General features: G+C 34.8%; 1 pseudogene; it reads right to left on the bottom strand.

Annotated features, from left to right (window-relative positions):
• Positions 1 to 8,976: 8,976 nt before the first annotated feature.
• Positions 8,977 to 11,298, bottom strand: LOC140960062 (chaperone protein dnaJ 8, chloroplastic-like; annotated as a pseudogene).
• Positions 11,299 to 16,220: the final 4,922 nt, after the last annotated feature.

Here is a 16,220-nt window from a genome sequence, read left to right as displayed (position 1 = left end):
GGTTAACAGAGATCTTTTCATATTCTCATGTCAATGAGTCATAATGATGATCGCGACCCTTCATATGATTCGAGTATATAAATACGAGCAAATCAGTTAGTCACAAAATCACTTGAAAACTTTGTAAAACAGATAATACACTATCAAAGCAGGAGCAATGGACGGGGCAGGAAGTTCACGAGGACCATATTTGGTCGAAGAGCTCCACCGATCCTTAGTGGATGCTAGGAAGCTGAATCTTGAGGAAGACGTCTTGGAGAAGACGCTGTCCACCTGGACCAAACTCCAGAAGCTGCAGTCCTCCCTTCAGGGAGGACATGTTGCTCGTGGCAACAGAAAGGAAGTATCGGTGACGTCTAGGTGTCGTCCATACTGCAGACATCTTCAAGAATGAAGGTGTCTATCTCCTGATGCTCCTTAAGGAGCATAAGGTTCTGAGAAAGATCGCCTTCTCAGAAGACTTCTTGAAGACCTCCACCGATGGGATAAGCATCTGGCTGTTCTGCTGGATGGAGGCAGTAGATAGGGATATTAACAATTTAAGATCCCAAAATAATTAATAAAATTTTATTATGTTTATTGCTTTTCTCTTTTTATGCTTTATCATTTCGTGCACTTAATCCTGGAAATGGATCAACATATAAAAATGTTAAAGAGATTAGGATAACTCAATTAATCCAAGAATATTTCAGAAATAAGAAAACTTAGCGTCTGACAGCGGTTTTATTGAATATTTCTGCTGCCTGCTGATCTGTTGAGACAAATTTAAGACGATTCTCTTTCTTCATGACATGTTCTCGGATAAAATGATATCTAATGCCAATGTGCTTTGTCCGAGAGTGCAAGACATGATTGTATGTGATTGCTATTGCAATATGTTGTCATAGAAGATAGGAGATTCAGCGGTTTGAATGCCATAGTCTGTAAGCTGATGTTGCATCCACAACATTTGAGCACAGCAAATTCCAGCCACAAGATACTCTGCTTCAGCGGTTGATGTGGCAATAGACGTTTGTTTCTTACTGAACCAAGATATTATCTATCGCCCAAGAACTGACATGAACTGCTGTGCTATTTCGGTCAATCTTGCATCCAGCATAATCTGCGTCTGAATAGCCTTCAAGATTAAAACTTGAACTTTTGGGATACCAAAGACCCACATTAGTATTACCTTTAAGATAATTAAGAATACCTTTAAATGCAGTATAATGCGATTGCATAGGATTGGCTTGAAAACGTGCACATAAACAACCGCAAACATGATGTCTGACCGGCTAGCGGTCAGATACAACTGTGAACCAATTAATCCTCGGTACATGGTTGTGTCTAATGAGATTCCCTCTTCATCTTTGTCCAATTTAATTGATGAGTTCATTTGGATAGCAGCTTTATAGCAATTGTCCATACCAAACTTCTTTAGCATGTCTCATGTGTATTTAGCTTGGTTAATGAAGATGCCATTTTCTGACTACTTGACTTGCAGTCATAGAAAGAAGTTTAATTCTCCCTTGGTGCTTGTTTTAGTCCATATAGTGCTTTATCTAGTTTATAGACATGATCAGGATGAGTGTGACTAACGAAGCCATGTGGTTGTTCTATGTATACTTCTTCATTAAGCAAACAATTTAAGAATGCTGACTTAACATCCATTTAATATACATTAAAATCCTTGAATGCCGCAAATGTAAAAAATATTATACTTGCTTCTATTCTGGCAATAGGGGAAAATGATTCATCAAAGTCAATACCTTCCTCTTGTCTATAACCTTGAACAACTAGTCTGGCTTTGTTTCTAACTATTGAACCGTTCTCATCCATCTTGTTTCTAAACACCCACCTAGTACCAATTACATACAGATTAGCAGGTCGAGGAACTAAATGCCAAACTTTGCCACTTTCGAAATGATTAAGTTCTTCTTGCATGGCATCAATCCAATTGGTATCATTTAGTGCATCACCAATTTTCTTAGGTTCTAATTGAGAAATGAAAGAAGCATGCATAAATTCATCTATCATCTGTTTTCTGGTTCTAAGAGGAGCGGTTGGGTTACTGATGACCAACTCGAGTGGATGATCTTTTTTCCACCGGAGACATGGTCCATATGGATTGGGCTCTGTTGGTTGAGCCGTTACAATTTCTTGTTCTTCCATTTCCTCCTCCATCTGATTAGTTTCATGTGAGTGATTGTTCACTGGTCCATCTTCCTGATAAATTTGTTTTTGGACTGTTGGACTTTGTTCAGAAATGTTCACAATCGTTCTTCTTAAATCTATCTCATCATCACTGTTAGATTCAAGGTTAGTAGCATCTAATTTATTAATTAAATCATGTATTCTGCACTATAAGACTAGTCAATACAATATTGTCTTCAACAGATTTAACAGTCCATGTGTGCTTGTGAAACTCAATGGTGTAACAGTTGTCACATAATTGGCTTATGCTAATCAAGTTGTAGCACAAATTTTCAACTAAGAGCACATCTTTAATGATAATTTTGCCACGGGTAATCTTACCTTTACCCACAGCTTTACCTTTGAAGTTATCACCGAAGGTGATTCTTGGTCCTTCGTAATCGATGACTTCTGATAGAAGATCTTTATTTCCTGTCATATGTCTTGAACAACCGCTGTCCAAAAAACCAGATGGATTCTTCCAAGTTCTTATTCTTTAATACCTGAAATCATTGAAATGAGAACTTGGTACTCTTTTCTATTTTGGGTAGTAAACTGATTAGATTCTTAGGGACCCACATCTGGATTATCCTGATGGATTTCCGTTGTGTGTCCCAAGATGGATGCGGTTATGTGCATAATCTGGTGGTGTGTGCAATGGTGTTTCTTTTACAACATGTTGTCTTGGCTTTCAGTCATTATCACTCAATCTTTACCTCTCTTTTTTGAAACGATCAGCCGTTGTAGTGTCGGTTAGGTCTTATTTTCGAGTGATATCCAGTTGAACTCGGCTTTCTGCGGGGTCAATCTGAACCATTGTGAGCGGTTGGATTTGGCCTGCGTGTGAGCCATGATCGGTTGGACTTTTCTTTCTCAAATTCGACATATCCTAGACCACGTCGCCTTCCATAGTTCTCAATATTTACATTTTGTTTGATTTGGACTTCAGGCTCGTTGTGTTCATGTACCGTACTAGATCTGACAAATTTAATTGATTTTAAACTGTCTTTAGCTAGTAGTAGTTGAGTTTTTGATTCTGAGGTGTTGCATTCATTGATGTTGTAACCTAACCCAGTTCTGTCTCCGGCCGGTTTCTGCATCTCATGCATCCTTTCAAGAGAGGCAGATGACTTATTTCATGAGTTGACTGTGTTCATCAACCGTTTATTTTATTTTAAAGTGGTATGGAATAATCTTCGCAAGTCATCATTCTCAGCCGCTAGCAGACTTAACTTTACTTTCAAACCGTCAACCTACTTTTGATGCGAGCAGCTGGAGAGGGTTGACTTGTTTTTCAAGTCTTGTTTTTTTTTTGCATTAGCCTCAACGAATTGCTGCGATAGTCTCTTAAACTCATCCACCATGTCATGTAGTGCCGTGACAAGGTCTTCCCTTGTAAATTCCAGAGATTCAAAGTCAAATACCATTTCTTCGATGGATTCTAATGCTTCAACAGCCATGAGACATTTTACTGTCTCGTCGTCGCTTTCACTCAAAAATTCCTCGGAGATGGATCTTTCTGAATCTGAATCGGCCCATTTGCTTTTTCCTTCTTCTGCAATTAATACTCGTTCTTTCTTTTTGGTGAACTTTTTATCATCTTTGGACCGTCTCCCATCAACCGGTCTCTTCTCATCCTTCTTGGGCTTGTTATACTCTGCAATAAAGTGCCCCTTTTTCCCATAGTTAAAACAAACTTGACCATCATCTGTATGGTCTTTCTTGTAATATGGTTTAGAAAATCGAGATTGATTTTTACGCATAAATTTACCAAACTTCTTGACAAATAGGGACATAACTTCATTGCTCAGTTGCTCAGCTGATTTCTTACTTGTGGACTCTTCGACCGGAAGAGTCACTGTGGTAACTTCCAGGGCCTTGGTTTGTTGAGAAGTTGATGGTTCTTCTTCAGTTCGAATTCCGAGCTTGAACTCGTACGCTTTAAGATTGGCAAAGAGATCATGAAGCTCTAGTTTGTTCAGATCTTTTGATTCCCGCATCACTACCGTCTTCACGTCCCATTCTCTGGGAAGAGCTCTCATTACCTTCAAGACAATTTAATGGTTAGAGTATTCTTTACCTAGAGAAATAAGTTCGATAATAATACCACTAAACCGTTCATCAAATTCGGAGAGAGTTTTTCCTGGCTTCATTTTTGCGTTGTCAAATTTCTGGATTGTAACTGTCAGCTTATTTTCTTTTGTCTGGTCATTGCCTTCACATAGCTGTGTGAGTTTTTTCCATATCTCCTTTGTTGTGGAGCAAGTTTTAATCTTGACAAACATATTCTTATCCAGAGTCTTATAAAGGATATCTTTGGCGACATTGTCATGATTCGCCTTCTTCTTATCCTCATCTGTTCATTTGGATCGATGCTTTTCTACCATTTGAGGAGAACTTTCAGTTATAGCCACATATGGATTGACTTTCAAGATCTTCATAGGCCCGTCAGTGATGACATACCACATGTCATCGTCCTGGGCTGCTAAATGTGCATGCGTACTATTTTCCAGTCATCATAATATTCTTTAGAAAACATAGGAATCTTGTTAAAAGATGCCATATCGATTGTAGATATCAATGTTCAAGAAAACCCCGTTCTGATACCACTTGTTAGGATCAAGAAAGAGTTTAGAGGGGGTGAATAAACTCTTTAAAAATATTTGCTTTTTAAAATTGGATTTCAAACGTGTTTAGGTGGTTGAAAGTTTTTCTTGAACGGTTAGAAATATGAACCACTTGAGAAGTGTGGAAAACGTTCATAATTTCTAATGACAGTTTCAAATGGTAGTGTGTCTTGTTAACAAGAAACGGTTCGAAAAGTAAGTGCACGCGAAAGTAAAGACACATGATTTTTATGGATATTTGGAGATAAAAACTTCTACGTCACTTCTTCTTCATCTTTAGGAAGGATTCCACTAAAAGACTTTGACTTTACAAACTTTTTGCAACAGCCCACTCCAATCAGGATTTATCACACTGCCTGTTTTGGAACTATTATTGATCACTTTACACTTCTGGATTTTAAGGACCCTCGTTTCTCCAGACAACACAATCAATCAAATAACCAAAAGGTTACTGATAAAAGAACAATGTATGTTTTGAGCAGCATGAAATTGATCCTTGAATGATCAGCTATCTTTTTGCTGAGTGCGTTCTTGATGAGGGATGAAGTATATGAACTTTAAGTGCGCTCAGATCTTTGAGTATGCAAGCTTCAGTAGTGTGTCAATCGCGTGGTTGAAAAGCTTAAATTGATCGAACTACTATCTGCATTCTTCAGCTCTTTTTTTACAAGCTATCATCCTAATGGTCAGAAAAGATACATAACGTAAACTTGTAGCATTAGAATGATGTGTCACTATCAGCTGCAACTTCATTAAATGTTCTTCAGTAAAGCATTTAATGTTCTCTTTGCTTGCACAACTTTGAATCCCGTTCCTTGGAGAGTTGCTGTTGAGCATCTTTTTACGGCAACTGTTATTAACATCAGAACTTGTAGGATGTATAAACAATCTTTCTATTCTGGTTTACAATTCGAACTCGTATGCCTTTAGATCAGCAAATGAGTCATGCCAATCCACTTTATTTAGATCCTTTGGTCCTCTCATAACAATCATTTTTACATCTCATTCTTTTGGAAGGGCTCTCATAGCTTTCGATGCAACTTCCTTGTTGGTGTACTCTTTTCCGAGAGCTGTCAACTCGATTATAATGCTATTGAATATCTAGTCAAAGTCATTTAGAGATTCTGTTAGGATTGAATATATGAGTGAAAGTGTTTAGAAGGGAGAGTTCAATAAACACTTTCAGATTTTCAAATCTTTTTCGATGGAATGAATTAGTTTAGTGATAAACTAAATTCAACAATCTTGTTGTCGATGTAAATCAGTTAACTAATATAGTGCGGAAACAAACTGACTGACATATTGAATACTCAAAAATAATTTAAACAAGAACACGGAGATTTTACGGATGTTCGGAGAGTTAAAACGCTCCTACGTCACCTCTTGTATCACAAGGATATGAATTTATTAAAAACTTTGATTAATTACAGAAACTGTAATAACCCACTTCATTTGGTCTTAAACACTGTCAAACTGAAACTCTTAATATCTTTTTCAACTTTATCAGTAAACAATTAATAGAATTTCTTAGCACAGCTGATCTTAAAAGATCGAATAAAACAAAGATGTGCTAGTGCTTTTGCTCAATAGATAGCCTGAAAGCTATGAATATATCTGATAAGCGTGAGCTTTTTCGTAATTGATTTTGAAAGCTTGAGTTCAAAAATTTCACATATAATAACTGTGCGCGCAAAAAATCTCCTTCTCAGTTGAACTCTTCAGCTATTTATAGGCTTTGCTTCCAACTGTAATATTGAATGCATTTGAATGGATTATGTCTGTTGATTTGTCCTTTCTGAATGTGTCAACATTCTTCTAACAATAGTACACTGTGGCATTCTGATATGCGGCGCTCCCACTGCAAGTTACAGTCTGCTTTGTACAAATTGTCGGTTGTTGGTACGTTTCAGTTGATGATGTGTTCAACTGATTATCAGTTGAGTATATAGCCGATTAGTTGTGCTGACTGTATAACTGAGCTCTCATAACTGATTGTTCATTTGTCTTCATATATTCAGTTGGCTTTGATCAGTTCGATTGCCTTTGATTATTTAACACATTAATTATCAGTTCGGGCAACTTCAGTTTGAGTATGTTCAGTTAAACTGATCAGTTCTGCAATCTTCAATCACCTAATTTGTCAAACTCCGAAATTATGATTCTAACAGATTCTCTGGACTTCATCTTGAAGTTTTAGAATTTCTGCATGGCTGCTATGAGTTTGTTCTCTTTTATCTAATCATTTTCCTCATAGAGCTGAATGAGCTAGTCCCATATTTCTTTCGCCTTGGCGAATATCTTGATCTTGTTAAATGTTTTTTTTCCATGACTCTTGTATGATATATCTTTTGCGATATTATCCATTTTACCTTTCTATTTTTCATCAGTGGCCTATTCTGATCTTGGTTTTTCTAGCATTTGTGGTGCACCGTCTGTAATAGCTACTGGAGTGTTAATCTTCATGATTTTGATCAGTCTGTCTGTAATGACATACCACATATCATCATGCTCAACTTCCAGATGAGCTTGCATTATTAATGTAGCCCTTATAATCGTCCTCACCTTCCAAATGAGCCTGCATTATATTTTCCATTACTTTTCTTTAAAGAACATGGGGATTTTGCTATAAAAATGTAATGAATTCTGAATATATGGGTTCACAGGTCAAGAAAAATCTTTCTGTTGTCACTTTTTAGGATCAGTGGTGGTGTTGTGCTAAAAACAATATAACATAATAGAAACTCTTTTTGGTCATCGAGAGGTGCAAAAAAATTCACTAGAAGAATGTTTAGCTGAAACATTAGGTGACTGTTAGGATCGGTGGTAGTGCTTTAGAGAGTGCTGGATAAAGAACTACATATTTCGAACTTTCTTTTCTTCATGCGAACTTTACTGGTATTAACAACAGAAATCTGATGTCAACCTTCAAAGTTCAGCAGGCAGTTGATTAGCAATTGATAATGAGTCTACTAAACACTTTGAACAATAATAGAAGGAATGAAAAAACATAGTGATTCTTTTTGGAAGTTCGAAGAATAAATGTCTTCTACATATCACATTCTTCTGTTCTCAGAATGTATTTACTAAAAGATTTTGATATTTACTTCTGTAAACACTCATTTCATCATAACTTAACATTACCTACTGAAACTCTTAGTATCAACTTATTTACAACTTATATACTGACGTATGTCAGTTTCAATGATCTACTCAAAACGTAATACAATGATGAGATTACAAAGAGTAGAAAATGAAACAAGATGATCTCTTATAAGATCTAACAAGGCTTGTGAGAGTGTTCTTATATTTTCAGCATTACTTCTGAATAATAAGATATATTCATGTTTAATGTATTATCAGCTTGCTGAAATATTATCTGACTTTATATAAGTGATATTCAAATGTTCGGATATGAACGGTTAAAAATTGGTCAGATCGAAGTCATTAATACATTTGTCCAATTTGTCAAATATAATTTGACCTGCTTCAAAAGTAAAAAATGACACTAAATACTTAACATTGTCTGTCAAATCAGTCAAAAAGTGTCTTATTTAACTAGAATGCTGAACACTTTCTGAATATCGTTTCTGCTAATTTTGTGCTTCAACAAGTACTGGAATATATTCAATGCTTATAAATGATAGCAGTCAAGATTCAGTACTATGTGAATGTTCAGTAATTGTTAGTCCATTAAATTCGATAGTCTCTTAACATTTAAAAGATTATCGGCTCCTAAATCTTTCGGAACGCTGAATTTAATAAAATTGAGTTAATTCATTACAGCTAGCTCATTACCAAAACTTAAATATTTCAACAGTGATTCCAATTGTGTAACAAACAACATTTATCTAAAAACGTTTCTCACGTGCAACACAAGTCATTTTTTCTAACAATAAATATGTCTTTATTATATTATCACATTTTATTATTTTTGTATTCAACTTTTATTATTTTCAAAAATAATATTCTATTTATAATAATTTTAAATTTGAAAATAATCATATATAGGGAATCGATACTAAAAATTGCATTCTTTCCAAGCATAAATACTTGAACATAACCAAACACGATTTCAACCTTCATAATTCCTTGAAATAAATCATCATATAATGCAATTGAAAATCTGAGTAACCATTTTTATCACACACACACACACACACACACATATATTATGCCGTTAAAACCCACAAGTGCTGCCCTTTGTGTACAATATGATATATATTTTTCTCAATATAAAATATATACATGGTTTCATTTATGGGGTATAATTNATCAACAGTTTAAATGTAAGGGTTGATGTGTGAGGTGTAGTCTCGAATCCCTGCACCTTCCCATCCCATCCATTCTTCCCAAAGGTCCCAATCTTGATCGTTCATTCCTCTCATCGTTTCGTCATCAATCTCGTCATTATCGTAGGATTCCATCTCCGATTGACTCGGCTTGTCTCGGAACATACCCATCACGACCTACATTTTACCAGTATAAATACGATCAGAAACGAACGATATTACTCGATAACTAAATTAAAGAAGAATTTTAGATAATCAATTGTTTTTGGACAGAGTCAGTGACATGTTTTCTTTTCAAACCAATTTATTTTTTTATTTTTTTTTCAAGGATGGGGATTGAGGTGGGGCCTCATGTTTGATAACAATTTGTCGATATTGTTCATGTTATCCATATATATAATTCTCCTATTCATTCACCACTTGACTTACATGTGTGCTGAATGAATAAAACATTATCACTTTTTCAATTATGATGTATAAATGAATGATCATGATTAACCAATCAGCACATATGTTACGTGATGAATGGATGAAAACACTAGTCATATAAATAGCATCTACCAAGCCGGATTTGTCTAATAAGTTATTAATTATACATAACTACTCTTACTCCAAATATATCAATTCTCCTATTAATATTTAAATATGTGCTTTTTAAATTATATAAAAATGATTTATAAGGGACCAAATATAATTTTCTTGTAATAAAAACAAAACATCACATCATCATCAAATTTTTAATTTCAGTGTACGATAATTTACTTCAATTCTGTCGATATCAATACCTTCCAATTACTCATTTTATTATTATATACTTATCTACTACTTTTAGTTCCTATGAGTGGATTATAAATTTTTTGCGTGCACGTCACACGCAAATATACACATCCAATCTAATTAATATTAATAATTAACGTAACAAATTTTCATAACTTAATTGNCATTAATTTGTTGAAATTGGATGCTGCAATTGCTTTCCCTACATACATCCGGATGATACTGCGAACACGTTCAACTTGAAATGTCTCATATTAATAATTACAATAAATCGTCCTCGAATTAGATAACATGATTTGTAGATTACTGTATTAACGACGATGGATTCTATCTTGTCCAAAAAAAAAATTATGTTCTCCAAAAGCAAAAAATTCAAACATATTTCAAGTATGTCGAAGATCAGCATTTCAAATTTTAAGTAGACCAGTAGCAAAATTATATTATCTAGTGGATTTTTTTGTAGAGTAGGTCTCTTGTGAGACGGTCTCACGAATCTTTATCTGTGAGACAGGTCAACCTTACCGATATTCACACAAAAAGTAATACTTTTTTATTGATGACCCAAATAAGATATCTGTCTCACAAAATACGATATGTGAGACCACCTCACACAAGTTTTTGACTTTTTTGTGACTATCTCGAGGATCGATTTAACGTTTGATTTGATCAATTTTTTCTTTATTCTTGAACTCAACTTACTTTTTTTTATACTCAACTAAAAAAACGAGAAAAGGTCATATTTCGAATTTGAAATATATTCGTTATTAGTTAAAATTGTTCAGCTCATTTGCAGTATATCTATAAATTCAAGACCTGAGGCTGCATGAGATTACTTTTATCATTAAAAGATAGAAAATTTCAAATTTTATAGAAAAATCGTTTTTTTTTAAATAATAATAAAAACTACATATATTCATTAACCGTAGAAATTTTAAAAAAAATATTAAAGAAAACCTGAAGAGCGAGCTGTCTGAAAGCCTTCTTCACCTCTGATTGGGAGGCGCCAGGATGAATCCTGAGAGTCTTGTACGAATCACTCACAGCAGCAGAAGAAGAAACACACGAAACCCTGAATCCCTTCTTCTTATTTTCGTTCGTCGATTTTGTTTTTATTATTGAAGAATTCTTCAGCAAGAACGAAGAACCCACTGAACAGGCCATTGTTTTTTTTTTTTTTTGCCTTCAGATTTTGATTATGGAATTCAAGAAGAACTTAATTTGTTTTTTTCAAGATTTTGAATACTCACGATCGATGCGAAAAACAGAGCAGTATGCTGGGTTCTTATATAATTAACATGAAAGTCGAAAGAGAATGGTGATTTGGTGAAGGAAGATCGGGTTGGGGACAACTTTTGAAAATAATAATGGAATCGATGGAAAAAGATGGAAAAGTGTTCAACTGGGATGCTTTATAATATTCTCATTTCCAATATTTAATTAAAAGTGTAAATAAGTGTTTGATGGTAATCATGGTGTATATACACATTTACACAATTCTTTAAATGATATTATAAATCAATTTTGTAAGACAATTCATCGATCCAATCCGATTATCGTAAAAAATATTATATTTTTATGTTAAAAGTATTACTTTTTTTCAATAATAGACTGAATCGGCTCGTTTTATAGAGATATATGTGTGAGATCATCTTACAAAAACATATATATATATATAATATTATTTTTTATGTTAAAAATTATTTTTTGATAGTAATCAAGATGTATGTATATACACATGTACACATGAGAGTTTTGTTAAATATTATTTTTTTTTGGAAGTTAAACAAGAGATTTTATTAATAATGGGATGAATTATTGAAACGTCCCGAAAATTTAAAAGTCCACGCGAACCACATGCATAAAAATTATTAAATTCTCTTGTATTTTAATTAATTATTTTAATTGCATTAATTAATTATGTTGTGCATATTTGCATGTTTAAAATATATTTTTCTACATTGTTGCATAAAAATGTATTTTTAAATGTTATTCGAGTTGCGATCGAGGAACGGAGACCGATGGCTGAAAAATAGAAAATGATTTTATTAAATAATTGTTTTTAATTATTTAAAATATGGGTGATACTTTTTCTTATTTTTGAAAATAAGGGGTTTTTAGGTGATTTTATACGCCGAGCCGTAATTTTTATCGGTGTTGGATTTTCAACAAAAATACGAACGTTTTGACAACCCGGCTAATAAATTCACAAGGTTTATTAATCAAAATTATTTTTAAATATTTTAATTAATTACTATTGGGCCTAATTTATTAGCTTAATAGGCCTAAGCCTTAGTTAGGGAATTAATTAGTATTTAAATAAGATAATCACCCCCAACCCTACACTTTGCTACACGCCTCAATTAATCTTATATTTTTCTCTCCCAAAACTCCTCAAAGTGCACGGCTCACACACACCACAATTTAAAGAAGAAAATCGAGAATTTCAAGGTAGAGTTAAAGCCAAGGTTCTTGCCCCGTTCTTCGTCAATCGTCAACAAATAATCGTGCGTTTAAAACGCAAAGGCACGCCTATTCTTTCTTTCAAAACATCATCACACCATAGTATTTGTTTATGCATGATTTTTAAGGAAAAACATAGCGCACAAGTTAAATTTTCGTAACTACATGCTTATGTGTTCTAAATTGGTGTTTGTAATTTCCAAATTCATGTTTTTATTTTGTTTAAGGGGCTGCCATAGATAAGGTATTGATATAGAATGGTTTATAGCCAAAAAAACATGATAAATAATAAGGAAATATCAAGCTGGAACCGAAGGGGAAAAGTTAGAACAAGAGCCGTGAGTTTGTGGAGTCTTGTGTGCACGTGGTGCTTGAGGGGGCTTGATTGTTTGCATGGGGCTGCGGCTTGGTAGAGGCTGGGCTAGGTGGTCTGGACGGTGACCAAGGAAGGTCCAGTAAGGGTTAGGAAGGGCTGGGCTCGGTGGTGGCCTGGGTAGGAGCCTCCACGCAAGTGGGCAGCAGCAGCGAGAAGGAGTAGGATTCTGGGTTGCTGATATAAGGGGCTCGCGGCTGGCCTGGGGGTGAGCCAGGTGGGGCCTATAGGGTCTAAGGAAGTTGGGTAAGGTCTAGGATAGGGGCTGGTGCGGCTGGGTCGCTGCTGGCTCAAGGGAAAAGAGGGAACCGTGAGGGAAAGCCATCAAGCGTGAGGTTGTTGTGCAGAGTTCAGATGGCTCGCTGCTCTTGTTCAGGGGCTGGGCTTGGTTAGGCTGAGTCTGGGCGTGGTCTAGGGTCGGTAAGGGTCATGGGTGGCCGATGGGTAAGGGCTTGTAGTGTCCCAAGGCGGCTAGGAAACCTATTACACTTAGAACACTACAAATGCACACACGCATGTACTTGGGGGTTGGTTTCCAGGAGTGATTGTGCGACTTATGGGCTGGTTCTTGGGCTCGGGGATGGTCAGTAGGGTTCCTAGATGGGTTGGCTTGGGTTTGGCACGAGGTGGCTCGAGTAAATTAGGAGTTGGCTCGGGTGGTTCAGTTATGTGTCAAAAACGAAAATTAAAGAACAAAAATTGAGTCCATGGGTCCACGGGTGTGGCTCATGACTTGGAAGGGTAGAATAAATCATAAAAAGGTTATGTTAAAAATTTGAGATCAAAATAACGAGTTTTGAATTTAATCGGGATTTAATCGTCGCACGAAACGCTAATTAACGAATTAATTGAAAAGCCTAGTTTTAAGATTTATAAAATTATGAAAAATTAGGTTTAAGCTTAAATAATTATTATAAGTCTAAGTTTTTAATTTGGGAATTTTATATTAAGCTTTGGTTTAATTCGGGATTAAAACGCATTAATATGTCACATTTAAAGATTAATTTAAAAGTCATCGATTTAGGCTAAATAAAAATATGAGAAAATTCATGTAAGCTTAAATAAATATTTGGGACATGTTAGAGTCAATGAAATGAAGAAAAAGTCAAAAACGGGAAATTTTACGTCCAAGGGTAAAACGGTCATTTTATACCTAGAAATTAGTAAACGTTATGGCAGTGCCCTGACTGCTGTTTTATGTGCTAATATGATTATTTTCTATAGTTATGGATGTTTATGGAATTTTAAATGTTAAAATTATATTTTAAACGTTTATGGGATTTTATAAGTGAAAATGATATTTTAAATGTTTAGAGAATTTTATATGTTTATGATTTAATATGTCAAAATGTTATTTTAAATGTTTTGAGGTTAAAATGATTATTTTTAAATGTTTATGAATTGTTCATGATTATAATATGATTTATAAGTGTTTAAGGAATTTTTATGATTTAAGGTTGACATTTAAAATACATGTTGTATGCTTGGTTTCAAAAATGAAAAATGTTATGTTATTCATGATTTTGATAAAGTGATGTAAATGAAAAATGTTGAAGGAAGTGAAGTGATTGTGACTAATTCGTTAATAATGGCGATGTCGTGAGGGTGATGGTCCCAGTGGGAGCCCGACGATCGTGTTTCCATTATTGCGAATATGAGGTTATGAGGTTTGAGGAAGAATGGGAATATCGTGAGGGGAGAAGGCCCCAGAGGGAGCCCATTTATGGGAGAAGGCCCCGAGGGAGCCCCGACGATCGTATTTCTATTCGATCATGTTAGGCCAAGGCTCAGTTGATCGGTGAGAGCGTCGCTGATGTCCCCGCCGCCCAGTACTGTGGTTATATGTAGATGGATCCATCGATCATGTCATGTCATGTCAGGAAAGTCACAATTAACGATCTGAATTCAACAAAGGAAAATGGAAATGTTTATGATCATGATAAAAGGTTTTATGTCATGTTTTGAGGAAAAGGAAAATGTTAAGGTTTATGTTATGCATGTCATGAAAATGTTTATGTTTAAAGTTGATACATCGTTATGAAAATATTTTTATGCATCATAAAAAGGTTTACGAAAATGTTCATGTTTGAAGTTTATGCATCTTCATGAAAACGATATTTTAAGTACAAGTATTTTTCACTGTTGCGTGTGGTTTTATACGTATTACTTGTTCTCAAGAATATCACGTGTTGAGTCTTTAGACTCACTAGGTGTGATCGATGCAGGTGTTTATGATAAAAATGTTATGGGAGGTCTTGATGGTTGACCTGATTGGACTGAAGGTGCACGCGACCCGAGGACCAGCGCTTCTAGCTTTCCGCATTTACGATTATGATTTATGTTAAAGATTTTTTTTACGACTTTTTATTTATGCTTTTTAGTGATTTTTAAGAGATTATAGTATGGGCTGTATTTCTCAAATATATAGTTGGTTGTGTTTATTTTAAAATGATGTCCAAAATATTTTTTGTAATTTTTGTGGTTCGGCCGATGCTAGGGAGGTTTTAAAAAAAAAAAAAATTCTAGTACTTTTAAAGCAATAAAAAAGGCAGGACGCTTCAATTATAATTACAATAATGACTTAGAAAAGAAGTAACACAATCCAGAGGTTCAATCCACACCATTTGACTAGTATAAGAACAAGAAGTTTTTGCTAAAGCATTAGCACACTCGTTCGCTTGTCACCGAATAAAACTAATTGAAACTCGTGCTCACATCTAATTATATCTTTACAACTTTGCTTGATAGACCCAACTTTTGAAATACCAACGTCTGAAGATTTAATCGCCTCAACCACCACCTTTGCATCCATTTCAAAGTACACTTTCTTCAACCCCAGTCTTCGAACCCAAGATAACGCTTCAAGAAGACCATGGCCTCACCCTCTTTAACACTAAACACCCCAACATTAACACAGGTTCGGCACCTCAAAAACATACCATTTTTATCACGTAAGATGCATCCAATGCCTATCTTTTGATCGGAAGGGAAGAACGCCGCATCCACATTACACTTTATAAATAGTCGGGGTGGCTTATGCCAATCAGGACAACCACTATCTATGCTATGTACAAAAGCTATTTCTTGGGATCTTTCAATTTTATAACTATTTAAAAATTGTTAAATTAAGAGTTTCAGTTTGGCAGTGTGTAAGACCAACTGAAATGGATTATTATAATTTGTTGTAATATATCAAAGTATTTTAGTGAAACCATATCCTCGTGATAGAAGGGGTGACGTAGGAGCTTTTGAACTCCGAAAATCCAGAAAAATTATTGTGTTCATTTTAGTTATCAGTTCAGTTTATTTTAAGTATTCAATTTATATTTCAGTCTTATTCCACACTTATTTTAGTTGATTGATATATATCTACATACAAGATTCTAGTATCAGTTACTCAAAGAACTGATTCACATTTAAGAAAATAATTCAAAAAGCTAAAGTGTTTATTCAACCCCTCTTCTAAACACCTTAACCATCCTAACTAATCCAATACTCTCAAATGCTCAAACTGATACAGAA

The sequence above is a fragment of the Primulina huaijiensis genome, chromosome 15 (assembly GCF_012295235.1).
Source record: "Primulina huaijiensis isolate GDHJ02 chromosome 15, ASM1229523v2, whole genome shotgun sequence".
NCBI classification, from domain to species: Eukaryota; Viridiplantae; Streptophyta; class Magnoliopsida; order Lamiales; family Gesneriaceae; genus Primulina; species Primulina huaijiensis.
Note: the sequence above shows the minus strand (reverse complement) of the source record. Positions and strands in the feature narration are given on the sequence as shown.